Raw genomic sequence first — 25,305 nt, 5'->3', positions numbered from 1 at the left:
AAAGCCAGGCCTTATTTCAGGCCATAGCCTCTTTACAGAAAGCAAATGTTATCATTCCAGTGCCCCTGGAACAGCGCGGCAAAGGTTTCTATTCAAACCTTTTTGTCGTTCCCAAAAAAAGATGGCTCTGTCCACCCTATCTTGGACCTCAAACGGCTGAACAAATTCGTACGGGTTTGAATTTTCCGAATGGAATCATTGAGAGCAGTGCTAGCCGCCATGGAACCTGGAGAATTCCTAGCTTCCATAGACGTTCAAGATGCTTATTTACACATTCCCATATGTGTCTCTCATCAACGGTTCCTTCGCTTTGCCGTAGGACACCGTCATTTCCAATTCAGGGCCCTCCCCTTTGGGCTGGCCACTGCGCCTCGGGTCTTCACAAAGGTCATGGCGGCCGTCATGTCCATTTTACACCCCAAAGGCATCCTGGTCGTTCCCTATTTGGACGACCTTCTTGTCAAAGGGAGCTCTCTTCAAGTTTGCTCAGAAAGCGTGCAGATTTGCCTAGACACGCTGTCAAGGCTAGGGTGGCTTATCAACTTCAACAAGTCATCCCTCATTCCTCATCAGTGCATCACCTTTTTTTTTTTTTTTAACTATATTTTTATTCAAATTTTTCAATAACTTAACACTGGCATAAGCGAATTCAGCATTGTAAATTCAACATTACATTGTCATATTTGATCATCCCAAATTCCATACAAATTTTTAAAATCAATAACCGTAACATGGCAAGATAAAGCAAAGGAAAGCAGCGACCCCTTAACCCATCATTCTTATCATTCCCCCCATTGAACCCTTGTGAACATGGTAATGACATATAATAAAGAAGTCCCACTCAAATCGGTTATTTCCCCCTCTCCTTTTAGTCACCTTTCGGTCTTTCCTCCCCCACCTCCAAGCCATCCAATGTATCCTTCAATTTTTCAGTATAATACCAGACTGTGTCTTTGAAAGGTGACATAATCCTGACTATCTCCTCCCGAGTACAATAGGCCAGTATGAATTTCTTCCATTTGTTAAAGTGCTGTCGTATTCTATCCGCCCTCCTTTCTGCATCCAATCCTTCTATTTCAAGAAGATGCATGAGCTGACCCAAGATCTCTTCAATCGCGGGGACCCTAGACTCCAACCAATTTTTTAGTATCGCTCTCTTGGCTGCCAGAAGTATCACATGTGTAAGTCTGGGTGGGTTAGTCATCTTCCCTTTGGTATCGTTCCCCTCCTCCCAATGGTGAAAAATAGCGAACCCAGGTGAGAGCCGAACTTCAAGACCCCACACCTTTTGTATACAACTTTTGATCTGTGACCATAATGGACTCAAATGGGGGCAGGACCACAACCCGTGAAGGAGATCAGTTCCACTACTCTTACACTTAGGGCAATACGTAATCCTGTCTGGCTTTGTTGCTGATGGAGGGAGATTGAAACCATAAATTGCCTTATGCATAATTCTAAATTGGGTTTCTCGCCAATTCTCATTTAAAATTGATTTACGAAGAGCATTCCACCCTCCCCTAATTTTTACCCCCATAGACGGGTCCTCAAATTGTTTTTCCCAAGATTTAAATAAACCTTCCGGGTGCTGTCCTATTAATAGATCACGCATGGCTCCATAAAGAAAAGAGATAGATGATGAAGTTATTGAGTTCTTTACCAGACAATCAAAAGAGTTAAATACTACCTCCTGGGTCACATCATGCAACTGAGTCATAATACTATATCTCACTTGGTCATATTGGATTACTTGGTTAGGCCCCAGGCCATACTGCGCTATAATTTCGTCTCTACTCAACCATCTAGGTTCTGAGGTGTGCAAGAGATGAGCAACAGTCCTTATACCCCTCACCTTCCACTCTTCAAACAGCTTATTGCTTGTCCCCTGCACAAACTCTGGATTCCCCCATATAGGCAAGTATTTGGATATTTTATGGGGAAGTTTGTAGTTTTTCCTCAACGCCTTCCACGCTGCAATCGTGTCTTTAAATAAGGAAGAGTGCTTGATTTTCACTGGGAGATTAGCCTGCCTAGTATGAAGCAATGCCACCAGATCCCAAGGTTGTGCATAGTCTCTCTCAAGCTCCAACGCTGAATAATGCCTAGAGCCTTTAATCCAATCCAGTATATATCTAGTCAAACAGGCTATATTGTAACCTCGAATGTTCGGCAAACTCAGACCTCCATGAACCTTAGGCTATGTGCACACGGTGCGTTTTTCTCGGCGTTTTTGCGCGTTTTTCGGGTGCGTTTTTGGCCTCAAAACTGCATGACTTTGCTTCCCCAGCAAAGTCTATGAGTTTTCATTTTTGCTGTCCCCACACAGCGTTTTTTTTCAGCTGCGTTTTTGTGGTGACCACAAAAACGCAGCATGTCAATTATTCCCGCGTTTTTCACTGCGCTTTTCATCCATTGAGTTCAATGGGATGTTGAAAGACGCAATGAGAAACGCAAATAGCTGCGTTTTGGTGCGTTTCTAAGACCAAAAACGCAGCTATAAGCGCAGGAGGTGGGTAGTAAAGTGACGTGTACAGGAAGAGGATTCCTTCTGTCAGTATAGACAGAAGCATGAATCCTCCCGGTACCGTCACCGCCGCGTCCATCTCCCGTCCTGTGCATGTATGCTGCCGTGCGGCGCCATGTACAGGCAGGAGGTGGAAGCGGCTGCGAAAACAAAAGTTAACAGTAGAATAAAAAAAAAAAAAGTTATACTCACCTGTCTGCAGACTCCCGGTGCCATGCCCGCTCCCATCTCCTCTCACGGTATCGCCACCCCCGCTCCGGCTGTGTGCAGTCTCCCCGGGGCAGGACCTTGCTTGCAGGACCTGGCGATGGATCACCTGATGCAGTCACCTGACGCATCAGCTGATCGAGTCTCGGGCTGACGCGGGCGCCCGGCCGGTATCAGCGGATGCGTCAGGAGACTTCATCCCTGATTACCGGCAGCTGCTGCAGCGATCGGACAGGATCAGACTCCCGCCCCATCGCTCCGGGAGCTGCCGGTAATTCAGCACATAAGTGAGTATTATTTTTTTTTTTTTTTTTCTACTGATGCATCTGCTGATTGTATAATCGGCGTTTATACAATCAGCTGATGTGTGATGGGATTCAGGCACTTGATCCTGACAGATCATCTGATCGCTTTGCCTTCCAGCAAACCGATCAGATGATATTGGATCCGGATTGGACGGCGCGGGACCCTGACCCAGGATTACTGCGGAGGGGGGGTTCTTTATTTCAATAAAGATGGAGTCACTAATTGTGTTGTGTTTTATTTCTAATAAAAATATTTTTCTGTGTTGTGTTTTTTTTTTTATCTTTACTAGAAATTCATGGTGGCCATGTCTAATATTGGCGTGACACCATGAATTTCGGGCTTAGGGCTAGCTGATAATATACAGCTAGCCCTAACTCCATTATTACCTGGCTAGCCACCCGGCATCAGGGCAGCCGGAAGAGTTGGATACAGCGCCAGAAGATGGCGCTTCTATGAAAGCGCCATTTTCTGGGGTGGCTGCGGGACTGCAATTCACAGCGGGGGTGCCCAGAAAGCTTGGGCACCCTGCACTGTGGATTCCAATCCCCAGCTGCCTAGTTGTACCCGGCTGGACTCAAAAATGGGGCGAAGCTCACGTCATTTTATTTTTTAAAATTATTTCATGAAATTCATGAAATAATTTAAAAAAAAAGGGCTTCCCTATATTTTTGGTTCCCAGCCGGGTACAAATAGGCAGCTGGGGGTTGGGGGCAGCCCGTACCTGCCTGCTGTACCCGGCTAGCATACAAAAATATGGCGAAGCCCACGTCATTTTTTTTTTTTTGGGGGGGCAAAGAAATCCTGCATACAGTCCTGGAAGAAGGATGCTGAGCCTTGTAGTTCGACAGCTGCTGTCTGCTCTCCTGCATACACTATTGGATGGAGGATGCTGAGCCTTGTAGTTCGACAGCTGCTGTCTGCTGTCCTGCATACACTATTGGATCGAGGATGCTGAGCCTTGTAGTTCTGCAGCTGTCTGCTCTTCTGCATACACTAGTGGAGAATGAAGAACACATTGAAGAAGGAAATGACATCAGACCTTTTTTTTTTTTGTTCACTGATAAAAAACGCATAAGGACGCAGTGAGCAAAAACGCAGCAAAACGCAGTAAAAAAACGCACCAAATCGCGGCAAAACGCGTGCGTTTTTTGCCGCGTTTTTTCGACGCAGGTGCGTTTTTGTGCGTTTTTAGCGGCCAAAAACGCAGCGTCAAAAAAACGCAGCGTGTGCACATAGCCTTAGATGCCATCAACTTCTTAAGCCCTATACGAGGGCGTTTCCCCCTCCAAATGAAGTGTGAAAAAGCTCTATTTAGCTGGACAATATCTTTATGCTTGAGAAGCAGGGGAAGTGTTTGAAGATGATACATTAATTTTGATATCGACATCATCTTAATTAGGTGGACTCTACCAATTATGTTCAATGGAAGGTCGTGCCATCTTTTAAGATCTTGCTCTATTTGGCTCAGAAGGGGTGGATAGTTTAGACTATAAAGGGTTGCCGGAACCTTACCTATTTTAACTCCCAGGTATGTGATATAAGACTTAGCCACTGTAATTCCTTCAAAAGGGTTCTGCTCCCGTGTTTGAACATTTGTCCCTCCCAGGTATAGGAGCTCGCACTTTGACGCATTAATCTTGAAGCCTGAGTACGCTCCAAACTCTCGCAAAATTTGTAAAATCTCGGGGACCTGCTGAGCTGGATTCGAAAGGAAAAGCAAAATGTCATCTGCAAAAAAAGCTGACTGAATTTGTCTATTATTTACAGAAATACCCTGGAAGGTGCTATGTGTAGATAACAATTGTACCAATGGTTCCAGAGCCAGATTAAAAAGTAATGGGGAAAGGGGGCAACCCTGTCTGGTTCCTTTCAGTAATGGAAAAGGGGCTGACAGATATCCTGGAATGTAAACTTGAGCCTTCGGATTTGTGTAAATTTCTCTAATGTAGGTATAAAATGACCCCGAAAAACGCATTTCATCTAGAACTCTATAAAGCCATGACCACTCAATATTGTCAAAGGCTTTCTCGGCATCTATTGTAAGCAAAGCGGGAGATTCTCCTTTCAGAGGCCGAAGGTTAACCCTATCCAGGACAAGAAGAACTTTTCTAATATTTAGTGTCCCTGATCTTTTCTGAATGAAACCGGCCTGTGCTGGGGAAATCAGTTGGGGAAGAATTATAGCTAGACGATTTGCCATAATCTTTGACATTATCTTCATATCTAGGTTGATAAGTGATATGGGCCTATACGAACCCGGATCCTTCGGGTCCTTCCCCTGTTTAGGGATCAATTTTATATATGCCCGGTTATTATTTTGGAAAGACGCATTACCGTCTAGTATGCTATTATACAGTTCTAGTAATGTAGGTAAGATCTCTTCCTTTACTGTTTTATAGAATTCTCCCGTAAATCCGTCGGGGCCAGGGGCTTTATAATTATGCATGGAGTTGATTGTCCCCAATACTTCTTCCCCCGTAATTTTGGCATTCAGAAAAGTGCGATGCTCTTCTGTGAGTCGAGGTAGTGTCACTTTAGATAAAAGATTATTATCAGGAAATTTGTCTCGCTTTTCCGACGAATAAAGGTTTCTATAATACGTGCCTAAAGTCTCAATTATTTTCTTAGGGTTTTTGTGTATCTCCCCCTTTTGATTTTTTATTTGCATGGGTCCCTGAGTTATAATCCTATTTTTCGCTAAGTTGGCCAGTATTTTCCCTGCTTTATTTCCAAAGCGATGTAATGTAGCTTCTTGCATTGACCTAGCCATTTGTTCCCGTTTTTCCGCCCACTCATTAAAAGCTCTTTGGGCTATTACCCATCTATCTCTATGGTCCCTATCAGGATGCTTTTGAAAAGAAGTATATGCTTCCCTCAATTTATGGGAGGTTTCAGTAAATTTAAGATGAGCCTTTTTCTTCAAATAGGAAACATGTGCTATTGTTCTGCCCCGTAATACTGCCTTCGCCGTGTCCCATAATAACATAGGTGTGTCTTTATGTTGATCATTATGTACCATAAATTCCGTCCACCATCCCTTTAATTTCAAGGAAAAATCTTCGTTATCTTTAAGGAAGGAAGGATATCTCCACAGATAGTCCGTTCCTCTGGGATAAATGTTTGCTAGGTCTAGCACCACCAGGGCATGGTCAGAAATCACCAAATCCTGGATAGTAGCTGAGTGGAGCGCACGTACCAGGTTCCCTGAAATAAGGAAGTAGTCAATGCGAGACCAGGAGCTATTAGCATGTGAATAGTGCGTAAATTCCCTATCCTGAGGGTGCAGTAGTCTCCACGCATCCCATAAGGCCGTGGCATTTAACAGAGGACGCATAACTTTATCATGGCCGCGCGGTACATTTGGGGGGCCTTTAGCATTTTTCCTGTCCTCTAGCACAGATACCACAGAGTTGAAATCCCCCCCAATTATTAGATTAAAATGGGCATGTTCTAAAATTTTGGCCTCAAGTCGTTGAAAGAATGATTTGTTGTTTTCGTTCGGGGCATAAATATTAAAGATATTTTATAAATTCCTCCAGGTATCTCCACTGAGACCATCTGAACCCTACCTTCCGTGTCCGCATATGTTTCCAGGACTTGATGTTGTAATCTCCTACTTACTAATGTAATAACCCCTGCTTTCCTTTTAACTGAGGATGACCCATAGACTCCTCCAACACACAATTTCCCCATCCTCTGCATGTCTGAACCTTCCAGATGAGTTTCCTGAAGGAGCGCAATGTCCGGTTTGAGGCGATTAAGGTGGCGTAATATCTTAATTCTTTTTTGGGGGGAACGTAACCCCTTAACATTCCAGGTGACTATTCTCATAAAGTACATGTAATAAATGGAAATCCTGCCTTTCGTTTACCATGTTTTTGCTGCCCTCCTTTGCCAAAAAAAAATTCAACCAATTAGACAATTGAACATAGTGCTCACTTGCAATAGTGAGAGCAGTAGTAATAATAATAACTCTGTGTAAAATCTTTGCTACTTCACTTGAATCCAAAATCCCCAAACATTTCAAACATCTCCCTCCCCTCCCCCCCCCAACTATACCATAATACTCAGACTTCACTTTTTTCTGATCATCTTCCAAGCTCAGTCAACCTTATACTTGTATAGCATTTAACCAATATAAAGGAGTGTCCCACCTACAAAGAAAGAGAGAGAAGGAAAAAAAAAAAAAAAAAAAAAAGTTCTCTTTCCTTTCCTCCGCCTCAGATTTCTTGAACTTTTTCCACTGCGGCTTCTCCAGCCTAAATCAAAAACAGGTGTCCCACCTTGAACTTCATACATCCGACATTTGTCTCAGGTTCCCTTAAGTTCCTTGTTTTGTTGTCTCCGGTCCTTCGGGGAAGCTGTAGCGAGCTTCACAGAGCTCCCTTTGGTCACTCTCTGGTTCGGTGAGTCGTTGCGCCCTTGTCCTGGAGAATTCCTGAGGTCACGAGGACTGTTGATCCGCTCAATAAAGGCCTCTGCCTCCTTTGGACTTGAGAAAGAATTGTAGGATCCATCCTGATGTCTGATAATCAACGTTGCCGGGTACTTTAACTGGAAGCGTATATTTCTCTTAAATAAGGCAGAGCATATGTATGAGAATGCCCTCCGCTGCCGTGTGACCTCCGCAGAAAAATCCTCGAAGAGCAAGATGCGCGAGCCTTTCACCTCCAAGGGATGTTTCAATTTCTTGTATGCCTGTAATATTTCCTGTTTATCGGAGAAGTCCAAGTATTTCATTATGACTTGTCTTGGGCGTCTGTTATTTTCACTCTCATCACCTCTCCTTGGCGGACCAATGCGGTGCACCCTTTCCACTTTTCTCCTTCCTGCTACTCCCAGGGTTGTAGGAATAGTGGATTCACACAATGTACGTAGCTCACCAACCGGGTATGTTTCAGGCAGGCCGACAATGCGCAAATTGCTTCTTCTGGAGCGGTTCTCCAGATCGTCCACACGGTCCCTCAGGATCAGATTCTCCCTGGCCAGACGCATGACTGTAGTGTGGTCAGAGCTGAAGTCCTCCTCTAACGTCGACATTTTGGTTTCCATAGCCGCAACCTGTTCCACCGTCTCATCAAGTTGGTTCTGTATGGCACTGAGAGCTTTTGCTATTGATGCTTTAATTGTAGCGGAGATGTCAGGTAGCAAACGATTGGCGACTTCATCAGCCAGACGCTTATAATCCATACCCTCCACTGTTTTGAATACATCCGGGGTCCCCGGGGAATCCTCCATCTCCATCTGATGAGTATTCTCAGGTGACCGAGGGACACTTAATTCTGTATGGGCAGTCACAATCTTTTTTTCACACTGTACGCTGGATGTATGAGGATTTTGTGTTTTGGAGCTGCTGCGCAGCAGGTATCTTTCCATCAAATAGTGAATGAAGGGACGCAAGTTTTGACACTGATTTAGTGTGGGTTGTCAGACAAATCTTGATTCTGCTCCCCTTTTGTTTATTCTCACTTTCACCCCTTTCTCCCCCCTGCCAGAGTTATATGAATTCTCACTGTCCTGAAACTTTGCAGGGATGTATGTTTAAACTTCCCTCCTTCAGCTTCTTTCACTTTCTCCAGAGCTTTGCACTGATTCTGTATGTCTAGAGATTCAGCTCCTGCTTATGCACAGGTCAGGACAAGATGGGGGAAGGGCCCAGGGATTCCCGGCTTTTTAACTCTGCTCTTTGCAGAACTTGTCAGTAGCTTTGCTGCTGATATCTTATCAGGACTCCAGGAGATTTATTATTCTGCTGCCGGTTAACTGTTTAGTGCTGGGGGAGTGAGTGCAAGGTAAGCTGCGTCCTGCTCTCTGTGTACAGATCTGATGTTAGTGCAGGGCAGGCTCCGGCGCCATCTTTATCACGCTGCCAGATCTTGAGAGGGAGGGGGAGAGCGAAGTTCACCGTGCTGTTTCAAGTGATTATCTCCACGGCTCCCCATGAACGTCCCTGCATTCAGCAACTTCACTCACCGGTGGTATGGAGCAGGGGAGGCTGGTGGGTTGTCCGGTATACATGTCAGAGCTGCAGGGAATGACAGAGCTCAGGCGTCCTGTGTCCTACATGATCAGCGCAGGAGCCGGAAGTCACATCACCTTTTTAGGTATGCTGATAGACACGGCTCAGTCCCGGTTTTTTCTTCCAGAGGACAAGAGGTCTTCCCTGATCCGGGCCGCCCAATCCCTCCGCTCTCGCCGTCACACATCCCTTCGGAATGGAATGAGAGTATTAGGCAAGATGGTGGCGGTCATAGAAGCCGTGTCCTTTGCCCAATTCCATCTGCGCCCTCTACAACTGGATCGTCTATCCTCCTGGGACAAGAACCCAGCTTCCCTAGACCGGTCAGTCCGCCTATCTCGGTCTGCGCTCAGCTCCCTCGTCTGGTGGACTCAAGCCTCATCCCTATCTCAAGGGAAGTCCTTCCGCCTGGTCCACTGGCAAGTAGTCACGACGGATGCCAGCCTGATAGGCTGGGGGGCGGTGTTTCTCCACCACACTGTTCACGGACGCTGGTCTCCTTCCAAGCGCTCCCTGCACATCAATGTTCGGGAGATCAGAGCCATATTTTTGGCCCTTCAGAATTTTCAACCCTTACTATTGGGCCTCCCTGTTTGGATCCAGTCAGACAATGCCACGGCCGTGGCTTACATCAACCGTCAGGGAGGAACTCGCAGCAGGGCAGCGATGAAAGAAGTATCCAGGATTCTTCTTTGGGCAGAGATGCACATTCCCATTATTTCAGCTGTCCATATTCCGGGGGTAGACAACTGGGCCGCAGACTTTCTCAGCAGGCAAGGTCTAGCGGCAGGGGAATGGTCCCTCCACGACGAAGTGTTCTATCAGATCACTCTTCGTTGGGGACTCCCAGATGTGGACCTCATGGCTTCTCGGATGAACGCCAAAATACATCCCTTCATATCCCGGTCGAGAGACCCGCTAGCGCTCGGCTCCGACGCTCTAGTCTTTCCGTGGTCGCAGTTTCGCCTACCCTACATCTTCCCTCCGTTTCATCTCATTCCGAGAGTAATCAAGAAAATCAAAGTGGAGGGAATCCCAGTGATCCTCGTGGCCCCGGACTGGCCCAGGAGAGCCTGGTACCCAGAGCTTCTCCAACTGCTCGGCGACACTCCCTGGCGTCTTCCCGACCGCCCGGATCTTCTGTCGCAAGGTCCAATATTCCACCAGAATACAGCACAGCTGCATTTGACGGCGTGGCGCTTGAATCCTTGATTCTAGCAAAATCAGGTCTTTCTTCTAAAGCCAGCTTTACACGTTGCAATCTCGCATACGATATCGTATGCGATTTGCAATGTCCCCATCGTATGTGCGGCACGTTCAATTTGTTGAACGTGCCACACATACGATTAACCCCCGTCACACATACTTACCTTCCATACAACCTCGATGTGGGCGGCGAACGTCCACGTCCTGGAGTGGTGGGGACGTTCGGCGTCACATCGACGTCACACGGCAGGCGGCCAATAGAAGCAGAGGGGCGGAGCTGAGCGGGACGTAAACATCCCGCCCACCTCCTTCCTTCCGCATTACCGGCCGGGAGCTGCAGGATGCAGGTATGATCTGTTCATCGTTACCGGGGTGTCACACACTGCGATGTGTGCTACCCCGGGTACGATGAACAATCTGATGTTCAATCCATGAGGAATGAATGACGTGCGTGCGATGAACGTATTACCGTTCAATCGCACATACCTGTCACACCCTGCAATGTACCTTACGATGCCGGATGTGCGTCACTTACGACGTGACCCCGCCGACACATCGTAAGATACATTGCAGCGTGTAAAGCGGGCTTTAGGTAGTTCATACCATGCTTAATGCTCGGAAGCCCTCCTCCGCCAGTATCTACCACAGGACCTGGAAGACCTATCTTTCCTGGTGTGACCGTCATAATCAGTCGCCCCTTACCTTTTCAATCCCTAATGTTCTTGCCTTTCTGCAAGACGGTCTGGACTCGGGTCTAGCTCTCAGTACCCTTAAAGGCCAAGTTTCTGCCTTGTCAGTATTTTTCCAGAAGCGGCTGGCTTCTCGCCCTCAGGTCCGTACCTTTCTTCAAGGGGTGGCGCATTTGGTCCCTCCTTATCGCCACCCCTAAGATCCCTGGGATCTGAATCTGGTTCTCGGAGCTCTTCAGCTTCCTCCCTTCGAACCTCTGAGAGAAATCTCTCTTTAACGACTGTCCTGCAAGGTTGCCTTTTTAGTCGCCATTACCTCTATCAGGCGAGTGTCCGAACTGGCGGCCCTTTCCTGTCGCTCACCTTACCTGATTTTTCCATCATGATAAGGTGGTCCTTCGGCCTTCCCCCGCTTTTTTCCCCGAAGGTCGTATCTTCTTTCAACTTAAACGAGGACATTGTGTTGCCGTCATTCTGCCCGGTCCCGGTCCACTCTTTTGAAAAAGCCCTTCACACTCTAGATCTCGTCAGGGCTCTGCGGAACTACATCTCCAGAACAGCGCTGTTGCGCAAGTCCGATGCCCTCTTCGTCCTCTCACAAGGACACAAAAAGGGCAATCCGGCTGCTAAATCCACGATTTCTCGATGGATTAGGACTACCATCTGTGAGGCTTGCAAAACACGAGGTGTTGTTCCTCCTCAATCTGTGCGGGCCCACTCTACGCGACAAACAAAGGAAATACACAGACAGAGGTTTGCATGTCGGCCAAATGATCAATTATATCAAGCGTCTAAGTTTATAATTGACAGCAACCTTGACTACATATTAATAGTGGACAAGTCGCAGAAAAGTAGCGTGAAGAGCAAGGAAGGAGGAGACGACCAAACGTCCAATTGATGTGAAAGCAGATTTTTTATTTGATCAGTGCAGAGGTGGACATACAGATACAAATTTATTTAAAAAGGCACAACAATCAGGAAGGACCAGCAGTGTGACAATTACCCATATAGATCCCCAGACTAATACAGGCACCATATGTATAATGGCAATCAGCAAAAAATGGATATTAGTAGATTAATAATATAGAAAAATGTGATCAAAAACACATAATTAAGTTATTCAAGGAATTATTCCCATAGATCAAAATGCTGCTGACTGCTCATTTTTAGGCATGTATTAACTGTGTTAACTATGTAACAGCCAACCATACAGAAATGGCAGTTAGTAAACCGCCACATCGAAAGCAATCTTTTCAAAGATAATATCCAATTGCCTAAGTGAAAATTATTATACAGGTGCCGGTATAGTCAAATATAGAGCCACGTGTGAAGATAAGCACGATCCGTTGCATGGAACATATAGACAGATTCATCGCAAACCGCAAATATTACCAGATATAAGCCAATACTATATAGCACTCGGACAATGCTTACACTTACCACGTGTATGTCAAGGATTACAACCAGCCGGAATTTCCGCCTACCCAATCTATATGGGTAATTGTCACACTGCTGGTCCTTCCTGATTGTTGTGCCTTTTTAAATACATTTTTATCTGTATGTCCACCTCTTCACTGATCAAATAAAAAATCTGCTTTCACATCAATTGGACGTTTGGTCGTCTCCTCCTTCCTTGCTCTCCACTCTACGCGAGCAGTTGCAGTGGGTGCTTCCTGAGCTATCCGCCATCAGGCTTCGGCAGCCCAACTTTGCAAGGCCGCTACCTGGTCCAGTGTGCACATGTTTACAAAATTCTACAGAGTGCATACGTATGCCTCCGCGGATGCTGCTTTTGGAAGACAAGTCCTTCAGGCGGCAGTGGCCCATTTATAAGTGGCCACTGCTCGTTTTTTGACAGTGTTTTGATATGTGTTCACTGCAGTTCCAGTCGTTAGTCAGCTCTTCTGATGTTATACACTGTTAATAGTTCAGCTCCCACCCAGGGACTGCTTTGGGACGTCCCACTGTCTGTGTCCCCCAATGAAAAGGCGAGAAAGGAAATGACATTTTTGTGTACTCACCGTAAAATGTCTTCCTTGGAGCCTTTCATTGGGGGACACAGCTCGCACCCTTGTGGTTTTGGTTGTCCTTCTCCTACTGCTTTTACACCAAACTGAGCTAGTTTCCTGCCTAGCTAGGGTATATGCTGTAGGGGGAGGACCTAACACTTTTGCAAATCTAGTGTCACACCTCCCTGGAGACATCATAATACCCACTGTCTGTGTCAGCCCAATGAAAGGCTCCAAGGAAGACATTTTACGGTGAGTACACAAAAATGTCTTTTTTCAAACACACAACATGGGGGACCTGCCACCCCCAACGTAGGCTCTGGGTGTGCAGCTTGAGCATTCCAAACCAGGCTTCATTGCTTGGGCACGCACGACAGGTTTTGGGTCCTGTGGTCGTCCCAATTCTGGTAAGGTGCACAATAGGTGCAACTGTTTACAAGAAAAGTTACGGCCACCTATAGACCAGTGGCCCGGTGGTCTAGCAAACTATACAAGTTACATTAGGGGACAATGTACTTACTGAGTGTAAGGGTACTCCGGACCAGTAGGTCTCCCAGTGTCATTTTCCAGGATCTGGGTGCATTTGTCCACTGAATGGAGTGGGGTAGAATTCTGGCGGGCAGCTGGGGTTGGCTCCTGACATGGCGCAGGAGCGGGTACCTGTGCCGAGGTAGCCGCCTCTGGGCAACACAGTCCCACATCCAGGGTGTACCAGCCTCGCTCGCCCTTGTGCCGGGTGTAGATGATGTCATCACCAGGGTACAAGTCATGTCCCGGGTGACTTCTACTCAGGTGGGACTCTGTCTCGCCGGGAAACGCAGATCTTCTTGGAAAGCCCCGGCTCAGAGATGAAACCCCAACCCTTTTCGAGGTCAAAACGGACGACTGTCCCCTTTCGCAGCAGCCCCTGAGCCGATAGATGGGCCCTCCGGAGTTGTTGCTTTGCGGCTGTATTTCTTGCCTCGATCCCCGCCAATCGATCCTTCCACCGCTTTGCTTCAGCATCCATCTGGGCAATCCTGGCCTGGTTTGCGGCATAATTCCCGTCTGACGTCACCTACTGCCATACCCCGGGATGCGGAACACCACCGTACGGCGACAAGGATGGTGAGCAGTCCCCCCAAGTGACACGTGGGGTGCTAGATCCTCTGGTAGCAGGGTCTCATTAGCTACCGAGTCTGGGGTGTGGGCATCCTTGGCTGCTGGGTCCTGGAGGTGGTTGTCGGATGACTGGTCCTTGGATGTTAGGTCGTCAGCGGCCAGGTCATCAGCTTCCGGGTCGAAAACAGGAGGGGCCAGTGGGGCCTGAAGGGGGTCAACTTCCACTAGGGCAACAGGGTTCTCCATTACCTCTACACGGGTCTCTTCCTCCCTCAAGGCTGGAATCGCCCTTCCCTCGTGGGTGCGCATACCCTCCACCGTCGTCCGCCATTGTCGGATGGGGTCCAACTGCTACCTCTCCAACTCCCAGCTCAGCCACTCCACTTTGGCCTCCAGGTGATCAGCACTCATCATTAAAGGTTGCACCGGTGAACCTCCAAGACTGCCGAGAAACGCCATTTCTGGTACACCGCGATCCGGTTGGCCCTGGTCAGTGCTGCCTCTCCAATGTCCTGTCACTAACTGTCTGGTGATCCCATCCCCTTCCGGTTCTTTTGGAGGCAGGACCCCTGATCTCTTTCCTAAGTTTCATTTCTTCGCTTTGGCTGGGGTCAGCAGGTACCGCTTTTTGCGCCATACCACCGTCCAGCCCACGAAGGGCGGATACACCCAGACTACTTGTCTGCGCATGACACTTGTTCTTTAATGGCCACCAGGGTGTAGTCCTTGAGCAAATAGTGTTTAGGCGCACAGTACCCGTGGTTGCGGCACGAAATCCTGTTCGTGACCCCAAGTTGACTCTCCCAATGGGCTTGGGGTTTTACTAGTCACCGGGCTGGTGGTGTTTGTTTGGGGGATGTCATAGCGGCATGGCCCGGTTTTGTGATCCAGTGGGTGTCAATAAAAGATGAAGGGGTTGGGGATGATGGGAGTAGTTGTGTTTCATGATGCCACCTGTTGTATGCGGCTATGGGGGGTGCTGCCGCTGCGGAAGGTCTCTCTTCTGGAGCGGACGGTAGCGCAGCTCAGGTGTTGCAGCTCTCCACAGGTAGAGCTAGGCCCCAGGGAGGATGATGGTAGTGGTAGTGGCTGATGGCGCAGGAGCGCGTGGTGACGGCACTGACTATATGATGGGGTCAACACAGAGGATGCGGTTTAAAGTTCTTTACTCACTGCGTTGTCGTCACCCTTGGAGTGCCGGTTTCCACCATGATGGGCTCCAGTCGATCCCCGTTGTGGTGGGCAAAGGGTTGTACAATCTCCCTGACCGGTGGATTCCACTGGTGGGACTTGAAGTTCACACCAACCTGGGGCTCCGCACCCTGTCTGCGCCGGTCCTAAGGGAGCTATCAGCTCTCCCCATCAGCGACCGTGAGTCCTCCTGCATCTCGCTTGTTCCACTGGTAGTCTCCAACTCCTCCCATCTGCTTGTTGCAGACTTCACTGTCTGACCGCGTGTGTGCCGCCTAACTCACCTGAAGCTCGGTCCCCGGAGAAAAGGGCAACTAAGTATTTGTAATGATATGGATGATGTGGTACCGGCACTGACCTCCTCCTTACCCAGGATGAATACTGCACCTTAATGGAGGTGCAGTACTCTGTGGTGACTGAAGCCTCAGGGGCGCCACACACGCATGGATGTGGTGCAAAAAGGGAGACAAAATGGGCAGGCAAAAAAAGTCCTGGCTAAAAGCGAGCAAGGACGCCGATCAATGATGTGCGTAATTGATGAGTGCAAAAAGCAGGAGGTGGTGCAAAAAGAGGAAGGGGGTGGGGTGGGTGGGCATTCAAAACAAAAAAGGTATGGCTAAAAAGCGAGAATGGACGCCAATTAGTGATGTGCATCACTGATGATCACTTGGCAGCTGCAGACCGCATGCACGGAGGTGGTGCAAAAAAAAATTACAAAAATCGAGTGATCAAGTGCTGATCACCACTCAGCGACAGAAGGGGTGAATGGGGAAAGGGGGAGACTGGAAAAGACCAAAGGACAGGAAGCACAAGCGGTGGTGGCACAGGCTATAAAAGCTTGTGGCACCATAAGTTCCAGCAGAGTAGCAGCAGAGTGACAGTGACCACTCTACTCACATATCCTAGCAGGTGTAAGGTGGAGCAGAGCAGTCACTGAGTCAGACTATGTCTCTGCTCTCTGATTGAAGTGATAAAGTGTCATCGTATGATTGCTCCAATCAGTGCTGGGGCCGGTGACACCGCTATTGCCAGGCTCCAGCCTATGGTGACTGCTGTTATTACACTGATCATAGTTGGATGTCAATGTTTTCAGCAATTTCATTGCCTGAAACCTTGTAATTGCTGATTCACTGTTAAGGATTGAACAGCGGTGACAGTGATCATGGCCATGAGTGCTGGTGCAGTGCTGTCAGATAGTCAGCACCTTCATGCGATCACCCTTGCACACAGTGGTCGTGTGATAGCCATAATGTACCCATATGTCATAGGCTGGGAACCCTTCTCAAACATGAGGTATGGGTATGTCATGGGTTGTGGAGGGGTTAATTACCCAGAGGAGCATTGCATTGGCTGTAAGCCTCCTTTTATCAATAAAGTTATTAATCTGAAGAAAGTTTTGCCACGCTCAATAGACTTGGGCATGCAAATCATGAAGAAAACCGGGAAGCAGAGTGACTGACTGACTGTGTAACATTGGAGTCCGGCTGTCACTTCCCTCCCAGGACGGACATCTGCAAGACGTCTGTATGTTCTGTGTTTGTGAGGATTTCCTGAATGACTGCTGCTCATTAGAATATGAGGTTTATAATACCAGACGGTCGGGCATCTCAACTGGTGTGTGAGGTTGTAACATCCACTGGCAGACATATCGCCGGTGCAGTGCCACAGGGACCCCGTGGGAAGGGGTCCCGAGGGCCTGAAACTACCAGGAGAATCAGGGGCCCAATCTTCTGAATGCATTTGATTATTCTGAGCGGACACGGGCCCCTTCCCTCAACTGTTAGGCTGCTTTCACACCTCCGATTTTAGCAGAGCCGGCCAATCCGGCTCTAAAACCTTTGCAACAGATGCGGCGACAAAACCGCATCCTTTTGCATAAATTTTTTACATGCGGCCCGTCCGTTTTTTGCCGCTTGCGGCCCGTCCGTTTTTTGCCGCTTGCGGCACGCTACTGAGCATGCGCAGTGGAAAAAACTGTATGCGGCACGATGCGGTTTTGTTTTTTTTTTGCCAGACAAAAAAACGTGCCAGGCAACGTTCCATCCGGCCGCCGCATCGGCTAAATCTGCCGCATGCGTCAAAAAAGGGACAGAACGCAAGCCCATGCGGCACAATACGGCACTAATGTAAGTCTATGCAGGAAAAACTGCAACCGGCGGCAAAAAAAAAAACGGTTGCGTTTTTCCTACAGAGCGCCGTATTGTGCCGCACTGCTAAAACCGGATGTGTGAAAGCAGCCTTAGGGGCCTGCAGTCTGGGGGATTCACATCTGCAGAAGCCGCCAACCACACGGAGGAAAACCAATGTCAGAGCCAGAAAAGAGGCTCCGCCCAGCAGCTCTGTCTTTGTCAGAGCAGAGGCCAGGCCTCTGTATAGCAGACATGGCTCCCTGCCCCCCCCCCACCCCATGCTCTGTAACATCATGGCGGAGCCGCTCTCCCCTCCTGCAATGAAATTACACCAACTCAGCAGTCGGGCCCTAGGAGAAGGGGAGGCTGCAGCACAGAAGATGGAAGTACTGGCTCCAGAAGAACCTGCTGTGTTGTGCACCATGTGCAATCATCTGCAGGGAGGGTAAGACCATGTGTAATTTGTGGCTATCTGTCTATGGTATGTCTGTGTCGCGGGTGGGGAGGGCGCTGCGCTCACCACGCTCGGGTCCGGCGCTACTGCTCGAGCCACCGAGCAGCAGCGCTCGGTGGCTCGAACGGTGGGCCGGATCCGGGGACTCGAGCGGCGCTCCTCACCCGTGAGTGAAAGGGGTAGTTTGGTTTGGGGATTTGGTCCGTGACGCCACCCACGGTTTGTGGTGAGGTTGGGGCACCACCGCTGCTATTGACGGGGATCCCGGGAGCGATGGCAGGGAGCAGCTAGGATGTTTCTCTCCCCTCCATGGGTAGGGGGGTTGGTGGTCCCGGGGCCCGGAGAGGTGACGGAGGCAGCGTTGGTGAGGTGCAGGGTCGCAGGGGCAGCGCGGTGCCGGATGGCACGGTGGTACTCACGCAGCCAAAAATGGATGCACAGTCTCTGATAAAACAAACGGCTGGATGGACGGGTCCCGCAGCCGGCTGCTGTGGTTTCTCCCGGACGGTTGGTGGTGGCTGCCTTTCCCTGCACCTTTTGTGTGCGTTCGGTCCCGATGGCTTCCCACCGGTAACCCGCTCACCGGAGGAGGAGGAGGAGGAGCCCTTTTGCCCGCAGGCTCTGGCCCTGGGAACTCTAGCTGTGGCGGTAGCTGTATTTCCCTTTTGCTGTTTGGACGGTTGCCTTCAATCGGGTCTTGGCTGCTAGGAAACCCCTTGGGTTCCGGTCACTAACGGATTTGACCTGTTTAACGGCGACTCCCAGCCTGGTCGGGGTCCGCAGGCCCTGCCGGTTTGTGCTGGCTTCACTTCGCTCCCCGGTTCGGTACCGGCGGGCCACCGCCCGACCCCGGTCCTACGGTTCCGCGTTGATCGGCCTCTCCTGCAGACGGCCACCACCGTCTGCCAACCTTGCTCTTGGTGCCCGGGCCACGTACCCGGACACTGTCAGATTGCTCCTCTACTACCACTTCACTCCTCTCCACTCTCCTAACTGATCTGATCTGCCTTCCTTTTCCCGCCTCCAGGACTGTGAACTCCTCAGTGGGTGGGGCCAACCGCCTGGCTCCACCCCACCTGGTGTGGACATCAGCCCCTGGAGGGAGGCAACAAGGATTTTGTGTCTGGCTGATGTTCCTGTCTCGGGGTGGGGGTGTGTGTTGTAGTACCTGTGACGACCTGGCTAGTCCAGGGCGCCATACCTGTATATCTCTCTATCTTTAGTATCTATCTGTCTAATATATGTTTGTATGTGTCATGTCTATGTATTTGTGTACATATGTGTATGTGATGCATGTGTGTACATCCATGTACTCCCCTAAATGTTTATATATGATATTTCAGCTACATTACAAGTGTGAGAAAGGCCGGATATGGTGATGCATGTGAACATATAGGTGAATACATATAAAGAAGCCCTCAACTCTCTTCTTTGTGTGTATGTGCATGTAATGTAGTGTGAGTGTATTAATATACTCGCCTACCGCAGTCTTCTCTTCTATCTTGGGTCATACTACACTCTGTTTGAGCCAGTAGCAGTAGTCTCTTTTAGGATATGTCGGCATGTGAATTATGTTAACCACAAAAATGCACCCTGTGGCTAAAAAAAGGTTGCATAAAAAAATGCATGTGTTTTTGATGCATTTTTTTTTAAAAAAAATTTTTTATCACCAATGGCTTAAAAACACAAAAAGAATTGACATGCTATAGTATTGTGGTCCCCACAAAAATGCAGCAAAAAAATCTCCAAAAACAACGTGTGCACAGCAAATCTGAAAACCTGCAGAGCAGTATGACCCGGAGATACTGGAGTGCGGTGACGTCACTGAGAAGAGGAACAGAACAGTACTGGACACCAGAGATACGGGACAGCAGTAACATCACTGAGAAGAGCAGCAGAAGAGGTGACTTCACTGAGAAGAGGAGTAGAACAGCGCTGGACATTGGAGATACTGGAGAGCGGTGACGTCACTGAGAAGAGGAGCAGAACGGCACTAGACATTGGAGATACTGGAGACCGGTGACTTCACTGAGAAGGAGTAGAACAGCGCTGGACACCATCGATACTGGAGAGTGGTGATGTCACTGAGAAGAGGAGCAGAACAGCGCTGGACACCTGAGAGAGCGGCGGTGGGTGGGTGTATTATCACACTACAGGCACATACACATATTCCATCAATAAACAAGTTAGTGGGAGTCTTCTTTAATGATGTCTGTGGTGCGGCTGTTTTTTGTTGTATTTCCTCTTTCTCTTCTGTATCTACCTGTGGTAAAGAGCGCTGCCTACAAGGAACCTGACAGCAGATACATGTCACATGTGGGTCGAGCAGACTGTATCAGGCAGTGGCTATATGATCTCCGCTAGGCTTGTGTGACTCAAAGGCTGCGGAGATTCAGAGAAAAACAAACTTCAATAGGGGTCGGGGACTGAGCCACATGAAATACTTTTCAGATATGCGTGACCTGGTGGCTTATGCTCACAGCCAATGACAGTCAGGTGTCTTTCTGTACACGCACACAGGAATACATTAGACCTGTGGGTTACTGGCACCGCTCACCTCCCGACACCTGGAAGTGACACTTGACAAGCTCCAGAGGTGAAGCAATAACAGAGGAGAATATTTGGGCCTCCTAAATCCTCCATAGAAAAGAATTGACTCCAAAATACAAATATTGATTTTGGAAATGTCATGTCATGATAAATTTACAATCCTTATAACAACCTAACAAGACACTTAGAATTTGTATAGTGCCGCCATATAGTAGTTGTCCAGTAACTGGTAATAATCAACTCATGTGTATGCTCTATTTGGCTTTTAGAGGATTCATGTGATTAACCTCAGGAGTTACTTGCGCGATTCCACTCACCTAATAAATAATATTAAGGATATTAAATGGAAGGACACTTTCCGGTTTGTTACACTAGATATCGCTTCTTTATATACAAATATATCACATACCCTAGGTCTTGAATGCTTCCAGCAATTTTTGGCTGTCGATGACCGGTTACCAGAGGTGCAAAAAAACTTCATCTTGAAGGGTATGAATTTTATATTATCAAATAATTTTTTTACTTTCCAGGACACACTATATCACCAACGATGTGGCGTGGCAATGGGCTCTAAAGTGGCACCCACCTTTGCGAATTTATTCATTGGGCTTTTTGAATTACAATATATTTATTCTTCCATTTTTTTCAAACATGTAATTATTTATAAACGATATATTGATGATTTGTTCTTGATCTGGGTTGATTCAGAAATTATTTTTACCTTTTTTTCTCAAACATATAGAGAATAACAATTGGGGTCTTGTTTTTTCCCCCACCGTGAAAGAAAAAGCTATAGATTTTTGGATCTTACCATTATGCATGAGGAGGGGGCCATCTTGACCAAAACATTATTTAAAAAGGTAGCTAGCAATGGATACATTGATTTTACCAGTGATCACTACGATAAATGGTTACTGAATGTTCCTAGAAATCAATATCAGAGGATACGAAAAAACTGCACTCTAAACAAAGACTTCATTGAACAGGCCAGGATCCTTAAAGATAGATTTCTTGATAAAAAAATACCCCCGTTCAGTTATTAGAAGAGCATATAAGGATAATATAGATTCCAAACAAATTGATTTAATCAAAGGGACTAACAAACACCCAGATACCAAAAATGATACTAATAATTTTTCGTCCAATTTTTTGACCACATATAGTAGGGATGGTGTGAGGTTAAAAAACATCATTCAAAAACACTGGAGCATTCTTTTAAATGACCCTTTTTTGAAGGATGTTCTTCCATTAAAACATGGTATAACGTATGGGAGGGCATCCAGCTTAAAAAAAATCATTTAGCCCCTAGTAGGCTGAGGATTACACCCTCAGGACCTACTGTTAACCTACCCATGGGAGCATTCAAATGTGCTACAAAAAACTGTCTGTGCTGCAAATAAATACAGCACAAAAGATCTTTTGGCTCTACTCCAGGGAGTACCGAGTTCACTATAAAGAGTCATTTGACCTGTCAATCCGAGTTTGTGGTCTATCTTATTGAGTGTGAGTGCAATATGCGTTATGTTGGCAGGACTACACAAGCACTCCATAACATAATCAACTCACATAGGCACAACATAAAAATAGGTTTTATGCGCCATGGCCTATCTAGGCATATAACCATGGTTCATGACAAAAAATCTAGTCTAAAGGTGGCTTTACACACTGCAACATCGCAAACGACATCGCTGTAACGTCACCGGTTTTGTGACGTTACAGCGACCTCCCCAGCGACATTGCAGTGTGTGAAACACATCAGCGACCTGGCCCCTGCTGTGAAGTTGTGATCGCTATAAATCGTTCAGGACCATTATTTGGTCCTTTGTTTCCCGCTGTGCAGCATGATCGCTAGAGAGTCTCAGTGTGTAAAGGGGACTTTACAGCGACTCCGCGGCTCTGTCTGTGTAGCGTCCTGATTAGCGGTCACCTGTGAAGGATTCACCGGTGACCGCTAATCCCCCGAGTGACTGAAGTGTCCCCCCTCTCTCATACTCACCGATCCCGATCACCGGCGCTGCACGGCGTTCACACTGCTCCAGCGGCTTTTCCTTTTTTGAAAAAGCCGGCCGCTCATTAAACAATCTCGTATTCCCTGCTTTTCCCCGCCCACCGGCAAATATGATTGGTTGCAGTGAGACACGCCCACACGCTGAGTGACAGCTGTGTCACTGCACCCAATCACAGCAGCCGGTGGGCGTGTCTATACTGTGCAGTAAAATAAATAAATAATTTAAAAAATCCGGCGTGCGGTCCCCCCTATTTTAATTCCAGCCAGATAAAGCCATACGGCTGCAGGCTGGTATTCTCAGGATGGGGAGCTCCACGTTATGGGGAGCCCCCCAGCCTAACAATATCAGTCAGCAGCCGCCCAGAATTGCCGCATACATTAGATGCGACAGTTCTGGACTGTACCCGGCTCGTCCCGATTTGCCCTGGTGCGTTGGCAAATCGGGGTAATAAGGAGTTATTGACAGCCCATAGCTGCCAATAAGTCCTAGATTAATCATGTCAGGCGTCTCCCCGAGATACCTTCCATGATTAATCTGTAAATTACAGTAAATAAACACACCTGAAAAATCCTTTATTAGAAATTAAAAACACAAACACATTCCCTCATTACCAATTTATTACCCACAACAAAGCCCTCCATGTCCGGCGTAATCCACGGTCCTCCAGCGTCGCATCCAGCTCTGCTACATGCAGGTGACAGGAGCTGCAGAAGACACAGCCGCTCCTGTCACCTCCACGCAGCTAATGAAGAGAGCCGTGTGATCAGCTGAGCTGTCACTGAGGTTACCTGGATCCAGCGGTGGATCCAGCGGTGGCCGCGGGTAACCTCAGTGACAGCTCAGCTGATCGCGCTACTCACCGCCGCACTGGTCAGCTCCACGCAGCAAATGAGGTGAGTAGCGCGATCAGCTGAGCTGTCACTGAGGTTACCCGCGGCCACCGCATGCCCGTCTTACGCAGTGTGTCCTAGCACTAAGAAAGAGACCGGGAGAAAATTCTATCAAGCTGTACAAATCTATAACACACAGAGCGGCGGACCCCCGGGACTGAGCTCAGGGGAGAGAAACGAGAGAACACCGGACCCCCAGGACTGAGCTCACGCAGAGAAATGGGGCTGTAAGGCCGAAACTGGGTGTGACAAGGAGGAACACAATATACCGGTTTGTTCTGCAGATGTTGTACACACAGCTCTGCTCTACACACATCACACACACACACACAACTGTGCTCCTCACACATTGCAGACCACGGCTCTGCTCCGTACACACTACTCCACACGGTATCGATGGAAAACACACGGCTCCTCTCAGTACATGTTGTATACACGGCTCTGCTCCGTACATTTTGTCGTTATTTCTCCTCTCACGTGTAATGAATATCTCCTGCAGTTTTGCTGAAGCCGATTCCAGTGTCGGTAAATGAGAGGAGAATTAGTGATATGGAAGGAGTCTATGAGAAACGTATTCAGCTGCCGACTCCGAGGAGGAAACTGCTTGTTGTGTGTGGCCTAAATATATAGGATTTATTAGTAGATAGTATTTTACAGTAGCCAGTTTTTTCTAACAATAGTAACACATAATGATCCCCCATTACTCCTGTGCCTCCGCTGCTGGGGTCCCCACCAGTCTCTGGATTTCCTGTCCGTTTACTCATTGATAACAAACGTGATCTCTGCAGTCAACCAGTGGCTGAAGCATTGACCAAAATAACCAGTGATTGGGAGTGGAGGAGACGTCTAAAGGGTGCTTTACACGCTGCGACATCACTAGCGATCTCATTAGCGATGTGACACGCCAGATCGCAGATGCGATCTGCCGAGATCGCACATGTGACCGGCGCTACAAAACCGACCTATGTGCGATCTCTGCAAATCGCATCTGCGATCTGGCGTGTCACATCGCTAATGAGATCGCTAGCGATGTCGCAGCGTGTAAAGCACCCTTTAGTCAACAATTCAATTTACGTTCCAGTCCATATGTGACGCCCCTGGACTAGTCAGGGTGTCACAGGGTACTGCACTCCTTTCTCTTTTGGTGCAGGGCTCAACCCCCCAGGAGGGGGATCCTAACCTTTGGTATTGCTCCATCAGCATTCAAATCCTAACCACATCTCACACTACACCCTGTCAGGTACACCAGTGGGAGGTCTAGCTGGAAAAGGGGTCAGGCATCCTGGTGGGAGGCACATAGTCAGTTGAGTGGTAACCCTCAGAGAGTGAGGAGCGGAGGGAGTTGTAGCTCCCTGGGAGACGTTGGCTAGGTCGCAGGCGGTGGTCTGGGACCTGAGGAGTCGGAGACCCAGTCGCAGCGTTTTGGAGAACGGTGCTAGACTTAGTTTTGGAGAACGGTCGGCACCGGAGTATCTAGTAACCGAACTGGTACCGAGCACGGCGGGGTACTGGACCCTAGATCAGGGAGTAGCTTCACGCAACCTGATAATTCACCTGTGGAGGATAGTCTCTTTATGAACTTTCCCCAAGAGCTCAGAGAGAGAAGGCACCAACACAAAGAGGGGGATAGGGCTTTCCAGCTTATGCGGCCCACTGAAATCCCAAGTGTCAGCCATCGAGAGCACAGCTCCCCTATCTAACAGTAGGGAGCGGGACCACGACAGCTTCAAGCCAAGGGGTCACTCAGGAACATGTAAATTCTAGTGCATGGAGGCAGGTTACAGACCATCAGCAATACCAACGGGAGTGGACTCCCGGACGAGCTTCCTTGAAGTGGCAGCAGCACCCAGAGACTTGGTTTACTACTGTGTCAGAGTCTGCTTTATGGTCGCATCAACACCGACACGGCCTGAGTGAGTACGCTGCCCTCCCCTGCGTCCAACCTGCACCACGCTCCTCTACACTTCATCACATCCAGAGTCCCGGGGCCTCCCCTACCTGTGGAGGGAACGTCATCTGAC

General features: G+C 48.3%; 1 protein-coding gene across 1 annotated transcript in view; it reads left to right on the top strand.

The window, feature by feature from the left end:
• LOC142312233 (uncharacterized) overlaps positions 1 to 25,305 on the top strand; it is a 101,326-nt gene that overhangs the window by 43,772 nt on the left and 32,249 nt on the right. The gene's annotated exons all lie outside the window — the stretch shown is intronic.

This window comes from Anomaloglossus baeobatrachus, chromosome 5, assembly GCF_048569485.1.
Source record: "Anomaloglossus baeobatrachus isolate aAnoBae1 chromosome 5, aAnoBae1.hap1, whole genome shotgun sequence".
Lineage (NCBI taxonomy): Eukaryota > Metazoa > Chordata > Amphibia > Anura > Aromobatidae > Anomaloglossus > Anomaloglossus baeobatrachus.
This window is presented reverse-complemented; position numbering and strand designations above follow the sequence as displayed.